At 47.6% G+C, this 10,492-nt stretch overlaps 1 long non-coding RNA gene across 1 annotated transcript; it reads right to left on the bottom strand.

Moving 5' to 3' along the window:
• Positions 1-8,534: 8,534 nt before the first annotated feature.
• On the bottom strand, positions 8,535-9,399 carry LOC135579244 (uncharacterized). The gene is made up of 3 exons (XR_010471968.1): positions 9,009-9,399; positions 8,884-8,935; positions 8,535-8,636 (listed from the first exon to the last, which is right to left on the bottom strand). It is a non-coding gene; the product is annotated as an uncharacterized LOC135579244 (long non-coding RNA).
• Between the last annotated feature and the right edge of the window lie 1,093 nt (positions 9,400-10,492).

Genomic DNA, 10,492 nt, shown 5'->3' with positions numbered 1-10,492 from the left:
TTTTTTTTTATTTTGATTTTGATGGTTTATTGTTTTGTTCTTGTTGTTATTGTTCTTTTTAATGTATTTGTGATTTGTATTTTGTTTGTTATTGTGTGTTATGTGGTAGTGTTACTTTTATTGTTAGTGTGAGAGTTTTTTTTGTTTTTTGAAATGTTGATTTCATCGTGCTGTTGCTGTTTGTATTTTTGTGTTTCTGGTTTCTTATGTTGTGTGGTAGTGGTGTGGTTTGGTTTTTGTTATATTTGTAGTTTGTTTAGGTTTGTAGTTTTTTGTTTTTTTTTTGTTTTAAATTTGTTTGTATTGTGTTTTTTAGCTTTTTTGTTTTTTTGTTTTTTAAATTTTTTGTGGAATTTTTTTGTTTGTGATTTTGTGTGGTGTTTTTTTTTATATTGGTGGGTTTATTTTTTGTTGTTTTATGTCCTGTTTATTTGTTGTTTTTTGGTGTTGTGTGTTTGTTTGGTTTTGGTGTGTCTGTGTTATGTTTTAGTTTTTTTTTTTCATGTGTTTGTAGTTTTGTTTTTGTTGTGTGTTTTGTGGTGAAAAAAAATTTTTTACCTAATTTGCATATTTAATTGGCTCATTTGCATAATTGGGTGATAATTTCCATGACCAGGGGGAGTAGTCTCTAATTATTGATTGTTTGTTTTTTAATTAGGGAGTACTCCCCCTGGTCATGGATATATGGTTGGTTAGGTCTTTATATGGTTTGTTTATATGTCTAAATAAAAAGAATAAAAATAATAAGTCTGGTGCAGCAGTAGGGCTTTGGATGCTCAGGGGGAGTACATGGATTGCATTTTTTTTTTTTTTTTTTTTTAAACTCCCCTTAAGCATCCAAAGCCCTACTGCTGCACCTAAAAAACCAAATAATTTATTGTGTTAAAAAAAGAACTATTTCTACCTGCCATGCAAAACAAACTCTAGAGTAAAAACACACTCAAATACATTCAACCTGAACAATCGGTCAACTCAAACTCCAACACAGACACAGCACAAGACAGAGACAAAGTCCAGCACACCCAGCACAAGACAAAGACAAAGTCCAGCACACACACAGCACAAGACAGAGACAAAGTCCAACACACACACAGCACAAGACAGAGACAAAGTCCAACACACACACAGCACAAGACAGAGACAAAGTCCAACACACACACAACACAAGACACAGACAAAGTCCAACACACACACAACACAAGACACAGACAAAGTCCAACACACACACAACACAAGACACAGACAAAGTCCAACACACACACAACACAAGACACAGACAAAGTCCAGCACACGCACAGCACAAGACAAAGACAAAGTCCAGCACACGCACAACACAAGACAGAGACAAAGTCCAGCACACGCACAACACAAGACACAGACAAAGTCCAACACACACAGCACAAGACAGAGACAAAGTCCAGCACACACACAACACAAGTCACAGACAAAGTCCAGCGCACACACAACACAAGACATAGACAAAGTGCAGTGCACACTCACAGTCACAAACTACACCCTCTCAAACTGAGGTTCATGCACAAAACATCAACCTGTCACTCCACTGATACCAAAAAAAGACACTGGACAACAAAAAGACATGTCTGCTTTATTACCTTTGTGATGGCCCTGAGGTAGGACTAACCAACTCAAACCACATAGTAAGGCATCATAAATAGTTATTTGATACAAGCCAACAAATGACAAACTGGTTTTCTAAACACTGTTCCATGATCACAATTCCCATAACATTAAAAATTCTGGCTTATTACATGCTTTAAGGCATAATGTATCACATTACAGAAGGCTAAAGAGAAAATCATTACTTCTGATACAGAGCCATTACAGCATTTCTCATCCAACAACAAGCATTAAACAAACTCCCGGTTCACATGTACATTTGAGCACGTGGCAGAACAGACTCCTCACCATTACAACTTTTTTTACATCATTTAGTCAAAATTGACACACCAAACATCAAACACACACCTTCAATACACTTTCAAGGTATTACAATGAGAACACATTCAAGGTATTAAAATTATTTAGAACACATTGGAGATATTGCAATTAGAACAAAACACAGAAAACCCAACTCACCTTTTCCAGAGCTTTTCTCACATCCCATTACAGAGGATAACACACTTCTATTACAACCCTGTCCCTGTCCTCAGCCATTTACTCACACTACTCCTAGGCCAATCACAAACACCTTCCTGGGACCTCTCCCTAAACAGGCCTCCTAATAAGGACCAACCATGGCCACTATCCGGAACAGGTGTCACCAGAAAGGCTATTCCTGGGATCCTCAACAAAAACCCTGCCTCTAAAACCACCATCCCACACTGACCTGATTATGAACATGGGCAATTAACTTGACTGCACCAAGCACTATGGACCTGGACTTAAACACACTCCTGAGGGCAGTGGATGGACACATGGCAAAGGAATCCCCGGGCTGGTGTTTTAATAATCTATTTTAATTCATTTTTTTTCCCTTTTCATGTAAATTTAAAAAAAAAAACCCTACAAAATAAAACCTTCAACCCAAAAACACATTCATACCAGATCACAGAGCTAAACCACAACACTCACTCAGATACCAAACCCACCACACACTCACAGAGCAACCATTCTCCCAGCTGGCACACTCACCACACATCCACATCACCCATCAGGAACAACATTCCCAGGAGGCTCTAAACACTCCCTGCCTGCCAAAACACCAAACTCGGCCAAACCCACATCCAAACTTTAGCAATGAACATCACCTCATTAAGAGGCCAGAACCATGGGGAAAAAAACAACCCAGGCCGGGGGGAAAAAAAACCACACCCAATTGGGGTTTCTTTACTCTATTTTACATTTTAAATTTACCTAAAAAGAAAAAACCATTAACCTGCAAAGAAACAGATACAGGACCAAAACACTTTCAGTCCAAGTCACGCAGCTAACCACACCGCTCATACACCTGGAAACACCACCACACGCTCACGCTGCACCACTTCTCCCGGTGTGCCGGGACCCAGTCTCCTCATGACCCCTCAGGAACGCCGTTCCCGGAAGCCTCAAAATTGACCCTGCCTGCCAAAACCCCGGCCCAATGGGCGCCCACGTCCAAACCTTGGCGACGAACGTCGCCTCGCTGAGCGGCCGGGACCGGGGAAAAAAAAAACCCAGCCAGGGGAAAAAAAAAAAAATCCCCCGGCTGGGTTTTTTTTTATTCTATTTTTAATTTTAAAAATTAGCTGAAAAGAAAAAACCTTGAACCTGCAAAGAAACAAATACAGGACCAAAACACAACCATTCCAAATCACTCAGCAAACCACACCACTCATACGCCTACCAACACCACCACACGCTCACACCGCAGCCCTTCTCCCCATGTGCCGTAACCCCGTCTCCACATGGCCCCTCGGGAACGCCGTCCCCGGAAGCCTCAAAAATGACCCTGCCTGCCAAAACCCCGGCCCAATGGGCGCCCACGTCCAAACCTTGGCGACGAACGTCGCCTCGCTGAGCGGCCGGGACCGGGGAAAAAAAAAAACCAGCCAGGGGAAAAAAAAAAAAAAATCCCCCGGCTGGGGTTTTTTTTATTCTATTTTTAATTTTAAAAATTAGCTGAAAAGAAAAAACCTTGAACCTGCAAAGAAACAAATACAGGACCAAAACACAACCATTCCAAATCACTCAGCAAACCACACCACTCATACGCCTACCAACACCACCACACGCTCACACCGCAGCCCTTCTCCCCATGTGCCGTAACCCCGTCTCCACATGGCCCCTCGGGAACGCCGTCCCCGGAAGCCTCAAAAATGACCCTGCCTGCCAAAACCCCGGCCCAATGGGCGCCCACGTCCAAACCTTGGCGACGAACGTCGCCTCGCTGAGCGGCCGGGACCGGGGAAAAAAAAAACCCAGCCAGGGGAAAAAAAAAAAAATCCCCCGGCTGGGGTTTTTTTTATTCTATTTTAAATTTTAAAAATAGCTGAAAAGAAAAAACCTTGAACCTGCAAAGAAACAAATACAGGACCAAAACACAACCATTCCAAATCACTCAGCAAACCACACCACTCATACACCTACTAACACCACCACACGCTCACACCGCAGCCCTTCTCCCCATGTGCCGTAACCCCGTCTCCACATGGCCCCTCGGGAACGCCGTCCCCGGAAGCCTCAAAAATGACCCTGCCTGCCAAAACCCCGGCCCAATGGGCGCCCACGTCCAAACCTTGGCGACGAACGTCGCCTCGCTGAGCGGCCGGGACCGGGGAAAAAAAAACCCAGCCGGGGGAAAAAAAAAATCCCCCAGCTGGGGTTTTTTTATTCTATTTTAAATTAAACATTTACCTGAAATGCAAAAAACATTAACCTGCAATAACAAGTAACTACAAACCCAAAACACAATATTACCACATCACACAACTCTAACACACCACCCATACACCTTCCAAAACCACCGCACCATGACACCACACCCATTCTCTGCCCTTCTTGCCCTGTGCCATCACCCCATCTCTGCATAGGCCCTCAAAAACACCATTCCCGGCACCCTCTAAACTCGCCCCGCCTGCCAAAACCCCACTCCCAGCCAGGCCTCAGTCCGTACGTTAGCGACAAACATCACCTGCTGGAGCCACCGGAAACAGGGGAAAAAAATCCCATACGAGACAGGGGGGGGGGATAAAACCCCCCAGCTAGGGCTCTTACTCTTTACCTTCAGAATTTACCTGAAAAGGGAAAAAATTTTTGAACCTCCAAGGACAAATAACTAAAACCCCAAGCCACATTCACTCGAGATTTCACACTACCCGAACATGCTGCAGGTCATCTACCACAACGACCCTTTTAAGTACATGTCTCAAGCTATTTGTCAGGACAGAAAAACAGTTTGGACTTAATTCCCTTGCCATCCTTCACATAGTTCTTGACCACGATGATCTGTTCTTCCATGGCTTCCCAATCATGGCAGTTACCACAAGTCTGTTCCTCTGACGATCTGGAACTCAAACTCACCCCACGTCTCCGTCGCTAACCGCTGACGACGCCCACGACCCTGCCGACGCCGCTTCGTCTCGGGTAACCGACTCGGGGCGCGGCCGACTGAGAGCGGTGTCGGATGGCTCACGCTGTGATGTCGTCCAATGTGATGGCAAGGGCCGCTATTGCTGGCTAAGTGAACAAAGTATGACAATCAAAATCGGCTACAACTTGATTCAGAGTAATTTCTACATGGACAGAAGATGCCAAAGGCTAGAGGGAGGGCTTTCCATTGAGTCGTGAGGTTCAAAACGGACACCCTCACTTTCTAAACTCCACCCCGGACAGAAGACTAGGTGCGGCTGGATCCAAACGTAGCCACGCGCTGGGTCTACAGCTTGACTCCCAGACTCACAGAGGATAGGGGAAAGACCTAAAATATTATATTTAGATAAGGCCAAAGAATTGTATGTTTACAACTCATTCCTTATATCACTCAGCCTGATTTGCAGAATTGCATCGCTCTACACCTCGACATCCCTGCCTCCCTTCCATGGACGTAGGGACAAGTGGGTTGATGAGGCAAACACCATGAAAATGAATAACCAAACAGAGCAGTAGAGCAGGAAGGCTGACTGGAGCTGCTGCTTCTGCTAAAGTCCCAGGCAAGAATATAAATCCCTGGGTATTTATACCCTTACAAACTATTCACCCACCCCTCTAGATTGAGAGTCAGTGCAGCAGCAATAGCTGAGTCCGGTCTCCTTGCTTCTCAGTAGATCCTCTGCGCTGATCTCAGACTGGACTTGGCTCCTCGCAGCCGTAGATTTTGTTTACCGTCCGTAGGATCTTCCTGCCAGCCTCAAATGTGGCATTTTCACACAAATAAACCTAGGTCTTCAAAAAAGTGTAAAGCAGGCCTTATCCCACAGGTGTTGATCAGAGTCTGTAGCTTCTTTTGTTACCATCCAAAAAAAAAAGCTGTAACTGAGTGTTACATAGCCTAACAAAATGCCTTTTTACAAGTAAGTGACTCATATTGACAACGTGATCACCTGCAAAGAAAAAACATTTCATTAAAACACACTTCATCTCTGAAAAAAGAGCACACCACAGAAAACACTAGTCAATGTCGTTAGTAACAACACCAAAACACCACTAAAAGGACTATTGACTCCCCTGCCCACAGCTACTCCATCCCAAATTACTGCACGACCTTTGCCTACACGATTGAACATGTCAGCATATGAACCGTGGACTCCTAGACATCAGTCCACCCACCCCTAACTGCACACGTCAGGGCGGAGCGGCTCCGAGCCAAAAGCGCACCCGCTCAGACAGACTCTCCACAGAACATTATAGACAACATGATGGCAATGCCACCAACAACACCCAGCGATGAGAACGACTCCAAACCAGACACACATTGATCAAAAGAACCTGCAGGGAGGCACTGGTGTACAAGGAGCCTCCACTGCAACCCCAGAAAACAAAGGAGCCAAAATTCAGGGCCCCTTACAAAACGGCGGCACTGGCGCAAACACACAGAGACGGCGGCACTGGCGCAAACACACAGAGACGGCGGCACTGGCGCAAACACACAGAGACGGCGGCACTGGCGCAAACACACAGAGACGGCGGCACTGGCGCAAACACACAGAGACGGCGGCACTGGCGCAAACACACAGAGACGGCGGCACTGGCGCAAACACACAGAGACGGCGGCACTGGCGCAAACACACAGAGACGGCGGCACTGGCGCAAACACACAGAGACGGCGGCACTGGCGCAAACACACAGAGACGGCGGCACTGGCGCAAACGCTTCGATATGCTGGGAAGAAGTGCCAGTCCCCAAGACTGGATGGGTAGAGAGCAGAGCTGCCAACACAGCCCTCAACGACACCATAACACACAACTGACCAGAAACATCCAAAACACAAGAACCTTCCACTCTTTCACCTGCTGATAGGACAAAACCGGCACCCAATTGGCGCTACGACAATCGGCACCGGTGTTGCAGATCCCAGAATGGCACCCGAGTACACTTTCGTGTCCCTCAAATGCAATGAGACCCCAGGATCATCAGACAGGCGCAAGGCAGGCTTCCCGAACTACACAACGACACAGACGCTGGCTGGAGCTGCCCTGCCCGGCACACGCTGGCATCGCACTGTGAAATTCCCTAGACCCTTCACCTGCCCAAAGGAGACTGTTCCTGGATAACCCTTGCCCCAAACTTAACTTTACTCCCCTCCCTGCAGTTTTCAGCCCGTTCTCAGCACCCCAGCCTCCACTTAGCTTTCAGAGGACCAAGAAACTGAATCCATCTTCAACAAAAGAAAACACCACGTCCGCTGACAGGGATACTCCAGCATCACCAGGTTCCTCCTCAACATCTACAGCAACACAAGAAAACACACACGCACTAAGCAGAGCGAGCACACAGTATAAAGGCACATGGCACAACTTCCCTCTGACACCACACACCGCCCCACCTGCTTACCGTGCTCAGCTCACCTCTTTCCTCACTGTTTCTTGCCAAGTTGTCCCTCTGCATCTGAAATCAAGGTATTCAGCAAGTCACCCAGATGCTCATGAACATCTTGACTATCCAACAGGTCTGCTTTCTGTTTAGGAATCCCACCAGAAGCTCTAATTAGGTCTCCAAAACACTGGAGAAGGAACAGTCCGCTCCCCTGCCCACAGCTACTCCATCCCAGATGACGGCTCAACCTTTGCCAATGCAGTTTAACGTGTCAACAGATTAACCGTGCACCCCTAGAGCTCCATTCACCCACCCCTGACTCCACGCCTCCGGGCACAGCAGCTCCGAGCCAAATGTGCACATGCACAGACAGACGCACCTCAAAACATTATAGACAACACATCAACAGCACCAAAAGTGCTGTATAACAAGAACTACTCCAAAACAGAGACTACATCAATCAAAAGAACCTGCAGAGAGGCAGCAGTGAGGCAAAGAGTCTCTACTGCAACCCCAGAAAAAAATAAGAGCCCAACATCACGGCCCCTTAAGAAATGGTGGCACTGGCACAAACACGCAAGGCTGCTGCAAAACTAAGAACTTCTTCCCGGCATCTTAAAGTGCCAGTCCCATAGACTGGATGCATACAGAGCACAACCGCTGATGATGCGGCCCAGAACTACACCGTAAATCACAACTGACAAGAAACATGAAAAATGAAACCACTACCCACACTTTCGGCTGATGATACAAGAATCCAGGACCCAATTGACACCAAGCCAATTGGCACTGGCATTCCAGATCCCGGGATGGCACCCGAGATACATGCTGTGCGCCTGGAGCGCAACGAGACCCCAGGATCGTCGGACAGTCGCGAGACAGGCTTCCCAAACTACACAATGCAGACAGAGGCTGGAGCTGCCCTGCCCACCACACCCTGACATCACACTGTAAAGGTCCCCAGACACTTTACCCACCCAAGGGGAACTGTTTCTGGACGGCCCTTATCAGAACTTAACCCCAACCCTGCGATTCCCAGCCCCTTCCCAGCCCCCGTGCCTCCACTTAGCTTTCAGAGGGCCGAGGGACCTAACCCATCTTCGACGAAGAAAACGCCACACGCGCTAACAGGGATCTTCCTGCATCGCTGGGTTCCTCTTCAACATCTACAGGAACACAAGAAAACACACGCTCGTTAAGCCGTACCGGCACACGGTGCCGTGGGGTAGACTCCGACCCCTTCCGCGACACCCGCCTCCCGCTCAGTTCCACGGCATTCCGTGCCGCGGGCGCGGTCACAAACCCTCATCGCTTGTGACGCCTAAGACGGGGAGAAACAAAAAGATCCGTAGCTCTTTGAACGAATCCCTGGCCCCACGCTCCTGCTCGCCCCTACCACGGCTCCGTGCTCACCTTGCCAGAGGAGCTGCGCTGCCGATACCCAGCTTTCCACTTTGCTTCGCACCTAGAAAACATGGAAACGACCAAACTTAGCTGGAGCCACACGGCACAGCTTCCTGCTCCCACCACGCACCGACCTGCTTGCTTACGGCGCTCGGCTCGCCTCCTCCGTCGCTCTTTCGTGCCAAGTTGTCCCTCTGCATCTGAAATCAAGGTATTCAACAAGGTAACCAGGAGCTCATCAACAGCTTGACCATTCCACAGGTCTGCTTTCTATTCAGGAATCACACAATAAGGTCTAATTGAGTCCCAAAAACCACTGCGGTACGGACTGTCCGCTCCCCTGCCCACAGCTACTCCGTCCCAGATGACCGCACAGCCTATGCCTACGCAGGATAACATGTCCACAGATCAATCGTGGACTCCTAAAGCTCGGTCCACCCGCTCCTAACTCTACACCTCCGGGCAGAGCAGCTCCGAGCCAAATGCGCACGTGCTTAGACAGATGCTCCACACAACATTATAGACGACCCGACAGCAATAACACCAAAAATGCTCCACAACAAAAATAACTCCAAATCAGAGACGGCAACGATAAAAATAACCTGCGGGGAGGCAGTGGTGAGGCGAGGAGCCTCAAATGCCACCCCAGAAAAAAAAGGAGCCAAACGTCACGGACTCTTACGAGACGGCAGCCCTGGCGCAAACATGCAGAGACGGCACAAATACGAGAAGCTGCTGCAAAACTTAAAACCTTCAAGATGCTGGGAAGAAGTGCCAGTCCCTTAGACTGGATAAGCAGAGATGAGAGCTGCTGTTGCAGCCCAGAACTACACCATAAAACACAACTGACAAAAAACATTCAAGATACAAGAACCATGTACCCTTTCGACTGCTGATACAAGAAAACCAGCAGCCGATTAGCGCTACATCGATCGGCACCGGCTTTCCAGACCCCGGGATGACGCTTGAAATGACTTTCTTGCCCCTGGAACGCAATGATACCCGAGATCGTCTGACAGACACGAAGCACGCTCCCCAAACTACACGACAACAGACACGGGCTGGAGCGGCCCTGCCCGGCACACGCTGGCATCGCACTATAAAGTTGTCTGACCCCATTTCTCTGCCCAAAGGGGACTGCCCTTTTCTGTCTCAGAACTTAAAACCCTCCCTGCGATTCCCAGCCCCTTCCAAGCCCTCGTGCCTCCACTTAACTTTTAGAGGGCTGAGGGACCAAATCCATCTTCAACAGAGGAAAACACGACGTGGGCTAACGGTGATCTTCCTGCAGTTGTCACTTTCCCCGTCACCACCTACAATAAGGAAAGCAAAGACATACGTACAATTAAGCACCCAAATAATATTTGTCAGTACTAGACTTCAAGTCATTGCTCACTTTGGCTGAGTTCAAGGAGATACATTTGATTGTTCTACCAGGGACCACTGCAAAGGTTCTGGAGACAAGACACTCTTCTAGGAGAAAAGATTACATTAATACAGCTATTACATTAATACAGCTATTAATACAGCAATACAAACCAAAAAACAACACTCCATCTTCATCGTGGTCAGGAATTATTGGAAAATGCAAAACACGTGGAACTGAATCAACATATGA

The sequence above is a fragment of the Columba livia genome, chromosome 3 (assembly GCF_036013475.1).
Source record: "Columba livia isolate bColLiv1 breed racing homer chromosome 3, bColLiv1.pat.W.v2, whole genome shotgun sequence".
NCBI lineage: Eukaryota > Metazoa > Chordata > Aves > Columbiformes > Columbidae > Columba > Columba livia.
Note: the sequence above shows the minus strand (reverse complement) of the source record. Positions and strands in the feature narration are given on the sequence as shown.